At 38.7% G+C, this 16064-nt stretch overlaps 1 protein-coding gene across 4 annotated transcripts in view; it reads right to left on the reverse strand.

The window, feature by feature from the left end:
• LHFPL2 (LHFPL tetraspan subfamily member 2) overlaps positions 1-16064 on the reverse strand; it is a 118525-nt gene that overhangs the window by 90791 nt on the left and 11670 nt on the right. The window contains exon 1 of one of the 4 annotated variants that reach the window (XM_085042980.1): positions 5948-5990. The exons of the other annotated variants lie outside the window; for them this stretch is intronic. The gene's annotated coding sequence lies outside the window, so the exon portion shown is untranslated. Of the gene's footprint in view, positions 1-5947; positions 5991-16064 lie in introns of those variants that run through there. 4 annotated transcript variants of the gene reach the window in all.

Consider the following 16064-nt stretch of genomic DNA (forward strand, 5'->3'; position numbering starts at 1 on the left):
TGGAATAAAATTTGTACCTTAAGGAACCATTTAATCTGGGATCCTTGCAGAGAATATTTCTCCTGCATGTGTTAATATCATCAATATAATACCATCATACTTTTGCCCAAAACTCTCATAAAAAGCCATTAAAGTTATGCTTCACATGTTTAACATGGTATTTAACTGCTGGACTTTACATACACCAGTACAACACTTGTTGACATCTTTCTGGAGCTTCGCTCAGCAATGTACCACATCATCAAAACACTCCTTTTAAATCCACACAAACTCAGATGGAAGCCTGCTATTCACCAGGAAACTCCCTCTGCCAAGGTGCATTTGCAAAGCCTATGAGTTTTGTTAAACAAACCCAAGAGCAAGCAGTTCTCCAGACAGGAAAGTATAAAAACAGTGTCAGGGCCACTCTCCCAGTCCTATCTTTTTTTCCATTACGGGTGATCACTGAAATGATCCACTTACCCAAATGCAGCCTTAAAACACAAAAAAGAAAAGGAAAACAACCCAAACAGTTCCCACTGTGTCCTCACATACTGGCTGGCAGAATGGCACTATTGCTAGTAGTTTCCAGATGCAAAGAAACTGATCACAATCTCCTTGGCAGGACTCTGCTCCATCCTTTCTCCCAGCTGTGAGAGCTGCTCTGCCCGCCAGCGCTGTCACACAAGCACTGGTGCATCTTCCTTCTTGTAAACACAAGAAGTGCAAGGACTGTTCACAGAGCCATGGGAAACTGATTCCCCTGATACAGGAGGATCGCTCTGCAGGTCAGGCATAACTGCAGCTTTCACAGCAAGTACAGATGAACTCACCAGCACATTCCTGTTATTCCTGCAGGCAGAAGCAGTGTGACACCTCAGTGAGCAGCACATAAATGAAGCAGACCCTTGAATGTCCTTTGCCTCAGAAGATCCCTTCAAACAGAAATTCCTCTTTACTGCCTAGAGATGCAGAAGTGGATGATACCACAGCAGATGAGGACATAAAAGGGACACATCTCGAGCAACCAGACAGGTAACTCAACCTCAACCAGTCTGTCTCTGCAAGACAGCAAATATTTCTATAGGTCTCAGGACGAGTAGTCTTTGTTTCTGTGATATCACTTAACTCCTCACTGCTGACAACTGTGTCTTCCATTTATGTTTTTCTAGGGCAATGCCTTGTACCTGGAAACATTCATCTTAGCATAGCCACTGCCACGTCTGCCAGTCACTCCTCAGTTCAGAGTACTACGTAAAACGGCCACAGCACCATGCCTCTTCTCATTGCATAAAGCACTACTTCGATTTCCAGGAACAGACTAGTTTATTTTCCTCTTTCCAAAACTAACATTACTGCTACTGTAATCCTGGAAAAAGAGATACCCAGGGGAGAATCAAACAGCAATAACAGAAGTTGTGAAAACAAAATGGCTTCCTTCCATCTGTGAAACACAACCACTGGGGAGGGAAAAGGTGGAATGCTTTGAACACGAATCTCTGCAATAAGAGTTTATTTAGATGTGTCAGACAGACAGTGTCCTGCTGTGCTTGTCCCCAATTATCTGGAATTAGAAATAAGATGGGGAGAAGATTGCAAAGCTTTGATCTGAAGCAGAGCAACGCCAGTTTCGTGGTATCGGTCATGTCATACCCTTAGAGGCAGCCAAGCCTGAGATCTGTTCCTAAAACCCTCATACATCTTATAGTCTACTGCATCCACTGACCTCCTTTGATCCAAATGATGAGTTGCCCCTTTTGCACACAAAATGAAAGCATCTCATCAAAGAAGGAGACCTGCTTGTGACCCCATAGCTGCAGCTTCAGGAGCAGCTGAACTAGTTTGAAGTTTTTTGCCAACCAAAAAGGAACATGAGAGAGGGCTTCCCCTCCTCCCCTCCCTTCACTCTACCCTACACCTGGCCACTCAGTCCCATCCCCTTCCCTCCTTTACATCAGCACACGACAGACCACCCTAAGCCTCGGTTCTTTTCCTCCTCAGTTAGCCTGGGAGAGGGAGAGAGTAGGGCTGGTCAGGAGCAGAGCAAAGCTATGCCCTCATTCAGCTCTGGGGAATCTAAGCACTGTGTCACTCCCAATACTGCCTTCTTTGAATACCACTGGAAAGGTTGCCCATCTGTGGGATTTTAGAACAGCTCTAATTTGCCTCATCTGTAATACTCTTTTTAGTATCATTTGACTGGCGTTAGGCCCACACATTACTTTTTTTTCTGATTACTCCAGACATGCCTGCTTTTTATTAGAACTCCAGTACTGGACAAGCACTCAGCCTCGGTAATTGTTCATGTTAAAGCTTTCTGTGGTCATGGTAGCAGATAAACAGAAACTCTTTCAGATTTAGCAGAAACCTACCTAAAAATGCTATTAGCTTGCTGGTTTGTTTTAACTGATTGAAGGGCACAATCATTTAGCATAAACAAAATAATTTTCTTATTGAGTAACACAAACATGGTTAAGTCTGTAGCACACATTTCATTAAAATAAAACATCTGCAAATTAAGTAACACATACTAGCATTGTGTGTCCTAAATATTTTAACACACACATATTCACAGTATTTCGTGCAGTAACCTACGAATGCATGTATTTCAGTTAGAAAATATAGCTCTTCCATGGAATAATGTACATGGTGCCTGACACCTATCTTCCTTCACTAGTTTGAGAAAACTAAGTTTAAAGTATAAGATAACTGCTAATGATATACGAACCTATCTTTGTTGTGACATGTTGTGACATTTTAAGGATAGTTAATGTCATAACAAAACACAAACCTTCATCTTTCACCTCCACTATGAAAGTATCTGAGGTCTCCTAGAATGCTACATCTATTTTAAACAGAGGTTTAGAATTAAAAACTTAATTAAAGAACAGGAATTTAAATAGCCTAAACTTATCCATCAGTTAACAGACAAATTTATCTGACCATATCCGAACACACACATCTGATCAACTGAAGTGTGTGCCAAGAGATACAACACTTCCTTCCTGTGATTTTTAAATGTAGAGAGATAGTGATCTTTAAAAAAATGGTCCACATACCACTGTTTTGAAAATCAGCAAAGGTTTTCAACGGTCAGCTGACCAAAAAAAGCAAAAAACCCAAAAAGTTACCTGCCATCCAAAAAAATTATATGCCATCCAAATTCTCCTACTTAAAAGAGAGTGTTAAAATACTGTCAGGATAAACTAGATATCCAAGCTTCACTACTTGCAAGGACGAATACCCTCTGAAGCTAAATTGTTTCCTAATAAAAAACATCAAGAGCTGGACATCATTGAAAACCAACCTTTATCTTTCTGAATGGTAACATAGTAAATTGTAACACAGGAGGAGCCTCCTGTTTCAATCTAGATAAAGAAGTCTTCTTTCAGATAAGATTTCATTTGCATCTGACTTTGGCAGCAAGAGAATTGGCAAGTTTATCTCTTAAGATGGTGGAGATCTTGAAAAAAAACCAAACAACCCCAACCAACAAAACCCCCTCCCGTTTAATAGAGAATTTCCAAGCTTTCAAGCACAGCACCCAGTTATCACAAGTTAGTGCAAGCTGGCAATAGAAATAGTCCTTCTAACAGATGAGCTAAAGACATAAAGACTCCTGCAAATCTAGGAATAACAAAAATGTATGCACAGAGAAACAGGCATAAAACCCAAATCAGTGTAAGCAGCACTCCAACCAGCAGTGTCCATGCCACGGGGAAAGCACTGGCCACAACTCACCACAGAACAGGCCATTGGCTCTTTGTTGACTACATCAAGCTTCCTGAAATCTGCCCACACTGGGCCCGTTACATAATGATTGGATGTTTTAGTTCAGTCGGTCAGAAGGCATTCTTACATTCCTTTGATTTGACCAATACCCCAAATAAAAGGGAAAAAATGCTGAAGAAAAGGCCATTCTGTACGTCTTTAGCGGTGCCCTACTTTGCTCCTACCCAAGCACAGCAAGATTTACCTTCCCAGAAAGATACTTGTTTTTTCTTTCTTTTCTGGATACAACCAGCCTCCTTACAAAATAAAAATTAAAAAAAAAAAAATCTCCAGGCTCTTTTTCTTTCTAGCTTTCCTCTTCATGTCCAACTCCTATTACAGGTGTGGCAGAGAAAACCTGACAGGCCCATACTATCAATTAATCCTCATGTGGCCAGCATACTATTTACCTACTACATACAGTGAAGTTTGGTTCTCAGTAAGTACAGGATAAATTTGAAAGTCTCCAAGATAGTCCAAATTTTAAATCCATCCACAAACGAGCTGGCTTTAAATCAAATGAATGCACTTCCAAGACATATGTATTTGTGTGTCTGTGCATCTGTCATCTGTATCTCAAGTCAGCAAAGCTCCACGGATGTTCAGTTACCTGCATTGGTAACTAAATGAGTTGTTTCAATGGAAAGGAGTATTTTCAATGTTCTGCAAAGTAACAAACAAACAAACAAACAAAAACCCCCACAACATTTCTCTGACATCAACATGAAATAAAATTAGATCCCACTGTATCTCAGATTCTGTTAAACCCAAGAGTGCAGTCAATAAATATCAGCCCTGTATATCAAATGAAGTTTATAAATGATTAAGCTTTAACAATCCCACCTCACTCTAGTGAGTCAGATAAAATCTGCTGCTTCTTAAATGGCAAAATATTTAACCAGTCTGGGTAATCACTTAAGTTAACCCCTTGATTCTATGTGCTTAAACATTAACATTTACAGTGTGCAGAAAGTATAAGCCAGTCACTTTAAAAAAAACCTATTTTCAGCTCATTTCCTTTGATGTGGAAATACATACAATAGCCACTAGTCAATTGCAACTTTACACAGAAGTAACTTTTTTTAGGGTTTACATTAATTATAACTAGAAACCTGATTGTCTGAATTCTATTTCTGATTCTTTCTGATCCAAGAAACTAATTTAAACTCATTTTCACAATTTAAGTCTTTGCAATCTTACCTAAAGAAAAAAAATCTCTGAAAAAAATCATCTGGTCAAACATCTGAACTCTACTACTGGACAAATCTCATTTTCTCAACAAGCAAAAAGCAGAGGCTTTTCTTGTATTTCTTCAAGAGAGGAATACCCATTGTAGAAAGCAAAACCTAAAAGAAAAATTCATTTCTGAAAGCTCTTTGAAAAAACTAATATCTATTAGCACAGCTCCAAGTAGAGATTTTTAAGCCAGCACCAAAAGCAAAAAATATACTAGAGAATAGCAGAATTTTACCTTTAATCCCAGCATGTTAAAGAAAACTAAGATTATTTCCCTTTGATCTGTAATAAAAAGCAGTCAGGAACAGCAAGCAATACACCTTCCATTGCTTTTTACTGGAGCCATTGGTTTTCAGCTCCCTGGAAATAATCAAGCCTTGAATATGAAGAATATATCACAGTAATATACAAGCAGCACATTACATACTTCCAACACATACTAGCAAATAACACTTAACTCCCTTTTTCTGGTGATACTGTGAGTGAAATTTCTAACACAGGTGATGATTCACTGTGCAAAGTTAACATCAAGTTGCTTGTGCTTTGGAAATGGGAGGAAGTTGGTTTTTGAGATACATGTCTAAGGAGACAATGGTGCAGCAGCCAGCCTGCCTGCCCCACAGCACTGATGGCTCAGCAGTCAGCCCTTTCACGAAGGGAGACTTCCTTTCACTAGTGCCAAAACATGGGCACTTTTAACAGGCACTTTTTTCTGTACCAGAAGCCTAACACCGGCCCTCATCACCAGATACAGGTAAAAAACTGAAATGCTGATTAAACATGAGACGGCTGTCGTGCTTCACATTCCCCTGACTCTCGGAACATTTTTCTTTTATTTAAGAAGTCACCTAAAATCAGTCATGTTCCCAAGCAGAGGGATCAGAAATGGTAATTCCTAATTCTTAACTGCAGGCACCAGCTACAAAGTCTCATGAAATTGGGTTCTCACAAGCATTTTCACCTTCCTCCTGACTCTCTTTCTCTCAAAATGAGTGGGTCAGCTTTCAATGGGAAAATACTCCAATTCCACTCCTTCTGCCAGTTCTATGACCTGGTGGTGAGGACATAGCACCTGGAGCTGGTCACTGCAGGTGGGTTCCCCAGCCTGCAGAGACATGGGAACACAGGTAATCTGTTTTCGGTGAAAGTACCCAACCACAGGCAAAGGAGGCTATGGCACCACCCTTTAACCAATATGCTGTGGGACTACAGGGCAGGCACTGATCTTTTGTCCTCAGGAGAGGATCCCATGTTGCAGAGATGCCCAGCACCCACCAGCCAGGCCACAGCACCATGCCAGAGGTAGGCAGGAGAGAAACACCGACACTGTCCATGGGCTAATCCTTCAAGACTCACCATTGCCTTGGAGATCTCTGCTTCTCTCTACCGACCCTCCAAACATTGCAACCTCTGAGATCAGGCAACATGAACCAGGTGACAAATTTTTAAGTGTTACATGGGATGCAAACACAGAGTTGACTTGAAGCTGCACCCAGCACTTTTATCACTGAATTTTTTATCAATTTCTGGCAGAATTTTAAAGCACGCTATTCTGAAAGTAAATTAATGGAAGAAAAATGAGTCAAGGGAAAGATTCTGTTTCCTTTTACATGCATGACTCATTTTAATTATCATCCTGCAGGCAAATTGGTTAATTGCTAGAAAGAACTGATTATTTACTCCTTTTCTCATTAGGTAAAAGCCATTGCACACTCAGACTGAAAATTCATAACATGAACTAAAACCAGACCTTGCTTTATACTTCTAATATTTTTACTTCGTTTTGTATTTTTACCCTAATTTCAAACTATAATTTTTGGAAAATAATGATAAGCCTACATTGCTAAGGCATGTTTCTCTTTTTTTAACATCTGAAACTGGTTACATCAGCTAATAAAGCATTATAGTATCTGTTTCTTAAACTAAGTATCCAGATGCATCTATAGAAATTTATGTTTAAATCAGTGAATTACAAACACTTTATTTCACTCAGTACACAGGATTTTCTTCCATGTGCTTATCAGATCAAGGTTTGTTTTTATTTTACTACACTATAAGGGATCTCGAACTAAACTTATTTTTCAGGGAAGGGAAAAAGGATGAAAATTTTAGTTGCTTTTTTGGGTTGTGTGATTTGCTTCAGGGCTTTTTTTGTGGAACAGCATAAGTCATGCTAGAATGAGAAGACAAAAATCAAATTGAGCCCTGGTGAAATGGCAAGTGCTCAGCTAATGAAGTCATACCAAAACTAGCACCTATAATTGACATACAATGGAATGACAACGATGAAAGCTCAAAAAAAGTTATCTTTCACTCTGTCTAAAGGAGTTGTGTATTGTGGCTGGGAAGGTATCTTTTCTTCTCTAAAGAAATCAAATGCATATGTTGGCATTTCAGCCTGGAAATAAGACATGGCAGGTATAAATAATGCAGTCCCCTAGCTGCCACAATGTATTATTGACGAGTTATATATATAGAAAAATTATTTGGATTTACAGACATTCCCATGCTGAGAATCTTCAAGATTCCATTATTTCAAGAATGTATTATCTCATAAAGGAGATGCCTCCAAAAAGGCATTCAAACTTGTGAGGGGGCAGAAACCCTAGGCCACTGGTTGCTGGCAAGGTAGGCACTGGCAGGTTCCATCTGACCAGCTAAATGTGGCAATGACTGCACTGATGTGTAGGTGACTGCACTGCAGGAGGGACTATCCCATAATGAGCTAACAAGGGTAGAAAGTAAAACCAGGTAGAAAGCACAGGTGACCCTGCCTGACATGACAGCAGTGTTGTATCTCAACCAATTTCAACAACTTGTTTTTCTTTTTGTTTTAATCAGAACTTTTTGTGCTTCAAAGTGCAGCCCCGTAAGGGTACACAAGTACTGTATGGTATACAGATTAGCCAAAATCAGACATGAAAGCCATTGGTTTCTGGCCTCTATGCAAATACACACAGCTAGAAACAGCTAATCTTCTGATCAACAAGTGAAACAGCTCCTGCTGGGTCAGAGCAACCCCAGTATCAATTCAGGCTGGGGGCTGAACAGACCAAGAGCAGACCTGACAAGAAGGACTTGGAGTTCTCAGTGGATGAAAAGCTAATTGTGACCATGCAATGTGCATTTGCAGTCCAGAATACCAACGATTTGGCTGCATTCCAGGCAGTGTGGGCAGCAGGACCAGGGAGGAGATTCTGCCCCTCTGCTCTGCTCTGGTGAGACCTCACCTGCAGTGCTGTGTCCAGATCTGGGGTCCCTGCACAGAAAGGCCATGGACCTGTTGGAGTGAGTCCAGAGAAGGCCACAAAAGTCACGAGAGGGCTGGAGCACCTCTCCTGTGAGGACAGGCTGAGAGATTAGGGTTTTTCATCTAAGAGATGAGAAGGCTCCAAGGAGACTTTATAGCATCTTCCAGTACCTAAACTGGGCCTACAAGAAATCTGGAGAGGAAATTTTGCAAGGGCATGTGGTGACAGGACAAGGGGAAATGGTTTTAAATTAAAAAAAGGGCAAACTCAGGTGAGATATAAGGAAGAAGATTTTTACTTTACTTTACTTTACCAGCGAGGGTGGTGGAGCACTGGAACAGGTTGCTCAGAGAGCTGATGGGTGCCCCATCCCTGGAAACATTTAATAGCAGGTTGGATGAATCTCTGAGCAACCTGATCTAGTTGAAGATGTCCCTAGGGTTGTTGGACTAGCTGACCTTTAAAGGTAACTTCCAACTCTAAGTATTCTATGACACTATGAAACAGATTCACATCCCATGGAACTAGAAAGGCAGAACTGCTAGGTAACTCGAGCTATATGACTTCCCTGAAATAATTCAGTGTTGAACTACAGTTTATTTTTCAGTGGGGTAGGATAAAGGGTGATCTTGATTCTAGCACTGACCTTAATTTTCTTACTGACACCCTATCTCAGCCCACTATAGATTTTTCTGGCTCTTCTCTAGTCACAGTCAAAATCATCTTTGATACATAGACATTAACAGGATATTGCAGTAGCAGCAGTACCAGTGCCAAATACATGATATAAACTCTACTCCTAGGCAGAACACCTCATTTTTATAGTCCAAAATTGTGACAGGTCTTTCCTCTAATCCTGCTATATTGACTATCTGCTGACTATCTGCTGTGACCTTCTATTCAGAATTGCCACATTTTCACATGACATGCCCATGGAGTTATTAATAGTTCCCATTACGATGACTTTGGCTTCTGAATTTCCAACTTGTCCACATCACTCTCTCTTTCTGTTCTTTGTCATTCCACTACCTGCTTATGTCATTGGCAGGGAAAGCATTGACTTTTTTCATCACTGCTGATTTTTAAATGCTCTTTTTATGTTGCAGGTTAAACAAGAATTAATCCAGAAATACATAATGCCTCCACTGCCCTGAAAGTCAGGCTGCCTGACCACAGGGGTCCTTTAGGGCTTTGCAAGCTCTGTTTTTGTAACTCTCCAGAGGTTCACATGGGTAATGTGATTTTTGTCACCTGTAAAATGACTAGTGAAGAGACAGCAGCTTATCTGCAAATCCAGCTAAAAAAGAACAACTCTGTATTTACAATTACATTAGGCACCTGTCAGCCACCTCAAACCTGATACTTTGATTTTGTTTTCGTTTACTACATGTACAAAAATGGTTATTGAAAGGTTAAGTACTTTGCCTAAGCCTATTACACATCTTTATTCATCAACTGAACTTATCATTTCATGTAAAAAAATTATCTAGATAATTTCATCAGATAAATTTGCCACAAACTGTAATAGTATTAGTTTTACACACTTATTCCATTGCCTATTAATTCAATCCCATCATAGACAGCCCGATGTTGTACACAAAACCTGGCTTTTACAGCATTTCTACGCAGCCCACCCAGCACCTTTCCCCTGGAGGAAGAAGAGTATGGCTTTCCAGGCAGTACCTACTGCTTGGGGAGTGAAATATTGCTGCCTACTGCAGCTTGATGCTGAAGGTCAGGGCTGAAACTACCAATGTGGGGACCCAGTGACCATTCTGACTGTATCACTTCCTGCTACCATCAGTCTGCTCTTACCTTCTCAGGCAGCAGCAGCACTCCAACTGCTCAGGGCTGGCAGCACTCACACATTTGTACATTCCGCTGTCTTACCAGCCTCTCCTCCCAACAGCCCATAACAAAACACAGATCCAGCCCGTAAGTCCACTATACAACATTAAGTCATCATGTGTAATCTAATAAACTAGAGACAGAACACTTATGTCATATTCTAGTCTCTGAAACATTTCCAGAAGGAAAAAAAAAATTGTGGGAAAGGTGGTGAGGGTGGGGATGCAAATAGCATTAACAGAACAAAGAACTTACTGCTCAGTTTTTCCAAATTTTCTGAATGCACTTTCTTTGGCCTTGGTGATTTTAAAGGATTCTGTTTATGGCTGGATGGAATCTGTTTTCTTACAGATTTATGACAAGAACTACAGTGTCCCTTCCAAATATTAAGCAAGAATTATAAATTTCTTCTTCATTTTTCTCTCATTTACAGTTATGCCATTCGTATTAATGCACAAACTGTAATGTGCAGTTCAATTTGCATCTTATAGAAAAGAGTCAACAGCCCTGAGCACAATGATCAGGAAAATCAGACCCAAGGGGCAAGAGCCTTGACTTCTTCTAGAGAAGACTTGTAGGTGATTCCTCCGTATCCAAAGACTGAAGTCACCTGTGAGGTGATATAGGAGGGGACTAAGTTCTGAGAACACTGATTATTGTCCTCCACTAATAAATTAAAACACAAATGATTAATGCAAGAAGCAAATGACTGTTTTTGTAATTTGAGATTTAATACGGATACACTGTGTATCCTAGAAATGAACAGGCATCTAAAGTTTAATAGGTGGCACTGGGAAGCATTCTGAGTTGTTTCATGGTGAGCAGAGATACTCTGCAAAGCTCTTAAAATTAAAAATCTACTGTACAGCTGTGTTCAACAGCTGAAGACAAGACTTTGGGACCCATAAGGCTCCTGGCAACTCTATGCTCTCAAATAATTTACAAACAAGTATCTGGATGTTCTTTCAGAATTTTAAGACAATTGAAAACCGACATGGAGTTGCTGTTGGAAAAGGACTTTAACTGTGACTACACCAGATATGCTGGATTGGGGTTTTTAATTAAATTTCCAGCTTACAATTTCCATTTCAGCACATGCAGAACCAATTTCTTCTCATCTATGTGATCCTAAGGACATCTATCATGTATAATGTTGATGGGTGGAAACCATACATTTCAATTCACTTCCTTTTACCCTTCATAATACCTCTAAACATAAGTCAGCTCTCTATGGTACTGCAACACCATCACTGACAAATGGATCATCTGTCTTTCAAAACTTTTCAGAAAGGTAATTTTCTTCCATTTTAGATCAACAGATTCATATAAACTTGAAATATAAATATATAGCTACAGACTGTCCAGAGCTATTCCTAGTTTATTAAAATTTTTAGCATTAGTTCATGTTATAATTGATGCTGGTATTTTCCTGAAGTGTCAGTAAGCAGAGTTTTATAAAGGAAAGGAAGATTACATCTGTTATACACCAGTCAGCTTCTGAGATAATTTAAAAAAAAAAACAACAAAACTCTCATCAGCAGGAACTCAATGCTGCCTTAAAAAAAGAAGCTCCAGACAACGTTAAACAGTAATCCCTCCTGAAGAAAAAGAGGAGTGCATAGAACACTCACAGTGTTATTTAACATACTCCAGTTCCTTTTCTGTTTTTTAAACCCCAAAATGCAAACTGTGTCATGTCACCATAACAACTAAAGTCATCCTGAAAATATCTGGAATTGTATCTCAGACAGTTCATTCTGTATCTATTATATAGGTTTACCATGTTCTAAGAATTGGAATTTGTGTCTTCAATGCTGTATTAAGTAAATAAGTTAGTTAAATAAATAGAATTAGGCTTCTCTAAGTGACTGAAAAATATGCCCTGTTCACCTGGTACCTCAAGACCAGCTCTCTGTACTGGCCACCCTCTCCAAAGCTGCTGACATGCAGTCTCAGAACATTCTTCTTCTACCAAAGTCAGAGCAACCATAAAACATAAAAAGAAACAAAACCAAAACCAACAAGCAACAGATCTCTTTAGTAAATATCTCTCTCCTTTCATTATTATGTACACCTGGTTCTTTCTCAAATGCTTAATATAAGCTTTGTTACTTAACTAGAAGAATAATAAATGTGGGCTCTGAGGAACTGATAGGAGTAGGGAATAAAAAATTTGAAGGTACTAATGTGAACATGCACTCTTTAGAAGCAATTCTCTTCATTTGAAACAAGACTGATGCTCCCTTTAACAGGCATATTTTCAATACAAAAATCAATACTTGATATTTTATCCAGAAACTGACACCACTGTTTTCTGCTATTCTTTTCCTATCAAAACAAAGTCCACTTTCAAATCTAATTTTGCATCATCTGTTTATAAGAGGAAAACAAAAATACTACCAGAGTCTGTTTTAGAATAAAACTAAATTAGTTCACCAAATGTGCTTTAAATTTTCGTGTTAGAAAAGTCCCTAGCTATAAATGAAAGATCAACTGATACTGTACATGTTTTCCTAATTGCAAAACAATATCCCTCAGTAATGTTTCAGAATACTGAGGTTTCTTAGAAGCACTTTTTCTCAATAGCAACCATGCCAGAATATGGACAAGCTGGGGATTTGGTTGTTCTTTAAAAGTCAACCCACTCAAATCATTTGTGCAATTAAAAAGCCTAATACCTCAACAATGCAATGAATAAAGTAACTGTAAAAAGGAATGAGATAACTTTGCTTTTAGGAACTTTTAATTGTGTTCGTTTTTTGGGTGACATTCATCTTTCTAAAGTATCAACTATAAATACACAAACTAAAAATGTGGATGGAATCACAGAAAGCTTCCTAAAATGATGAAGTCAGCAAGTGCCTCATAACTTCAAAATTTGCATTTATCATGGATAATTAATTTAATAAACCACATTTCCTGGCAATGTGCCAAACCACCTCTTAAGGAAACACCAGGAGACTGTATGACTACAATGTGGTTGACTTATCTGAGAAGTCTATTGTGAGCAGTACTCATTATATCATAAGAAGAGATACAGTTATGAGGTTTTGGAAAATGAATGGAAATAGCTCAGCTAATCCTCTTGTTCAAAAAATTCTACCTTAACACTTCCCCCTTTTTTAAAGCAGAGGCTGTATTTGTTTCTTTCGTTTGATGTAGTTCATTGTCTGTTGGTTACATTTAAAATTTCCAATGAATGATTATATAAACTTTCTCATGACATCATCCCACATGAAAATTTCCCAGACATGGAGAATGAAAGGGTTAACTACAAACTTACACATCTAAGTATTGTCATGTAGATTCTGCACATTAAAACCAATATTCAGCAAATATTTCCCTTACAACTTCTGACACAAGTTCAAGAACTAGTGAACTTTAATACTAATGAAGCTAAAGTTCATCTAAAAACAAAACAAACCCCACAAATGGTTCTTAGAAACTGGAGATAGGGAACAGACAGTCTGCTCAGTCTAGGTCAGTGCAAGGCTGCTCATTACAGCATTGCTTTCTGAGCAAGGCATCCTATTTAATTTTATTGTATTTGACTAATGCAATTTTCAGTATTTGATAGGACACAGTTCCAGAGAAAATTATTTCAATACAAAAAGTAACACTGATACACAGCCCACATTATCTTCATTATCACCTTGCTTCTTTGACCTAATTTCACCACTGTTCAAAAGAGCCTTTAAGAGTAGTTTTGTTTTCCTCACAGATCATCCCACCAACACTTTGATCCTTTTCATTCCTTCTTCTTAATTCCTGTGAGTCCATCAACAATTTCTCATAACAAGTACATTGAAATGCCTGCAATTCAAACAAACGTAAATGCTCCCCAGGACAAAGAAATGTTTATAAAAACTTTTCTTTCCTCCCCTTTCTTGGTCCCTAGAATATTTTTGCATATAATTAGAACTCATCTTTTTGCATTACTACCTCAATCTCAGATCTTACGTATTTTCCTAGTCCTTTAACAGTTTCTATCTTTCTCAGACCCATTTTTAGTTTACACTGCATAGCTGCGTAGTATTAAATAACATCTTTCAATAAATTTCTTCCTCTTAATTTGTAAGGCTTGATGTTGAATGAAGGATGATACTATGGTGTCTATCTCTGATGATATTTTCTTCAAAATGATAGTTTTCTGTCATGAAATTCCATCACAAAATCATATATTAGTTCTGCATACCAATTATCGTCAAACACTACTTTTTTCACATGTCCAAACAAAATTAGGACTGTGTGGCTTTTTTGTGAGACTCAAAATACATCTCAAAAGTTACCAATGTAACAAACAATCACATTATGATAAATATTAAATATCATTAAAACTGCAACACACAACCATTTGCTTTTGTAATATTTTTCAGACAGTGAATGTGTTTAAAAATTTAACTGTTAACATATTTAAACAGCTATCTATCTTACCTTGGAACAAACCGATGCGTAGGTGGTGAATCTTCCAGTTGAGCTGAGCAAAAATACTAGTACCCAGAAAAATAAGTGAAAGGGAGCCAAAATATCTCCCCTCTACAGGCAAAAACTCATTAAGGCATATGAAAAAATAGTCATTAGGGAAACTAGTTTATCTTCTGTTTCTGAAAGGATATAATAAATAACAGACACAACTACAGTGTGGGCCATGTCCAAGAAATCTGTGAGGTCTGTTGGACCACACACTCCCCCCAGAAAGTCACACATATTAGTGATGAAGCAACTCACCCACCCAGGGCAATGCTCAGATCACTTACATATGGCTGGAAAAGGAGAGAGACATTCACCAAATGGTTACCAGCACCTCAAGAACTACTACCAATGCCAGACTCAATGTCAGCTGTCCCAGTGGCATTTGAGGATGCAGGAATAGCCACAGGCCTCTTCCCAGGCTTGAACTCCCCAATAATCCATTGCAACAGGACAAACAAATGATTTTTAGACAAAAGCTTTTGTTGACTGCTTCATTTCCTTTTTAAAACTTCAAGATGCAAAAGCCCTCAGAACTGCAAAGCTCTCTGAGCCACAGTCAGCAACCACAAAAGTGGGTATGGATCATCTTGTGCCAGCCTACAAAGCAAAGGAAAGTTACAAAGGAAAAGGAAAACCAACTAGTTCCTGATCGTGTTAAATTACAGAAGAAGGAATATGACATTTTTCATTCAACAGCTGCTTCTCCTCCAACGGGCTGACAGGTTAGGTATGTCTGCTCTTTGAAAAACAAATGTACCCTATCTTCACAAGATAGATTACATAGGAGCCACTCAAAAACTTGGCTCTCATCAGACCCATAAAGCAGGGGGATGGACCAACTACTGAATCATTTATTCCACTGTGAGAGCATGTGAACTTCAAAGAAAATAAGGAAAAAAACCCAGAAAAAAATATCAAGCTTCTGCAACATCGACAGGTTTATGCTGACTACAGCCATATATAGCAGTCTTCCACTTTGAATCTTTATCTCAGTCAAATGAAAACACACACACACAAATAAAACCAACTAAAATAATGTATGCATGAAAAAATTAAGATTCAAAGCTTAAAATCAGCCTCTTCTCACTAAGGAAAATGCTGAGCAGCAACTTTCACTCCACTCTTGGTTCATAGACAACAACTATTACTACATTACTAAACCACTAATGGAGTAACAGCATACACATGTTAAAACAACACAAACACACAATTTGAACAAGTTAAATTCAGAGCCACCAGGACGCATAACTCATGCAGGATCAAATAATTTAGAGTTATATGCAAAACCAGAACAGCAGTGTAGAGCAAAGAGACTTTATGATAAAGTTGCTATTTGTGAACAGCAGACAGAGGAGGAAGGTGAACATTTTTACAGTTTTTTAAGCAGGACACCAGCTTCACTGCAAGACCAGCAAACAGACCATTTCTATTGTCAGGTAATGACATAAATACAAATTATGACATACACTCTTTACTTCTCTCAAGCAAAACCAAGATGCCTGTGGC

This window comes from Lichenostomus cassidix, chromosome Z (assembly GCF_008360975.1).
Source record: "Lichenostomus cassidix isolate B80296 chromosome Z, HeHo_3.0, whole genome shotgun sequence".
NCBI lineage: Eukaryota > Metazoa > Chordata > Aves > Passeriformes > Meliphagidae > Lichenostomus > Lichenostomus cassidix.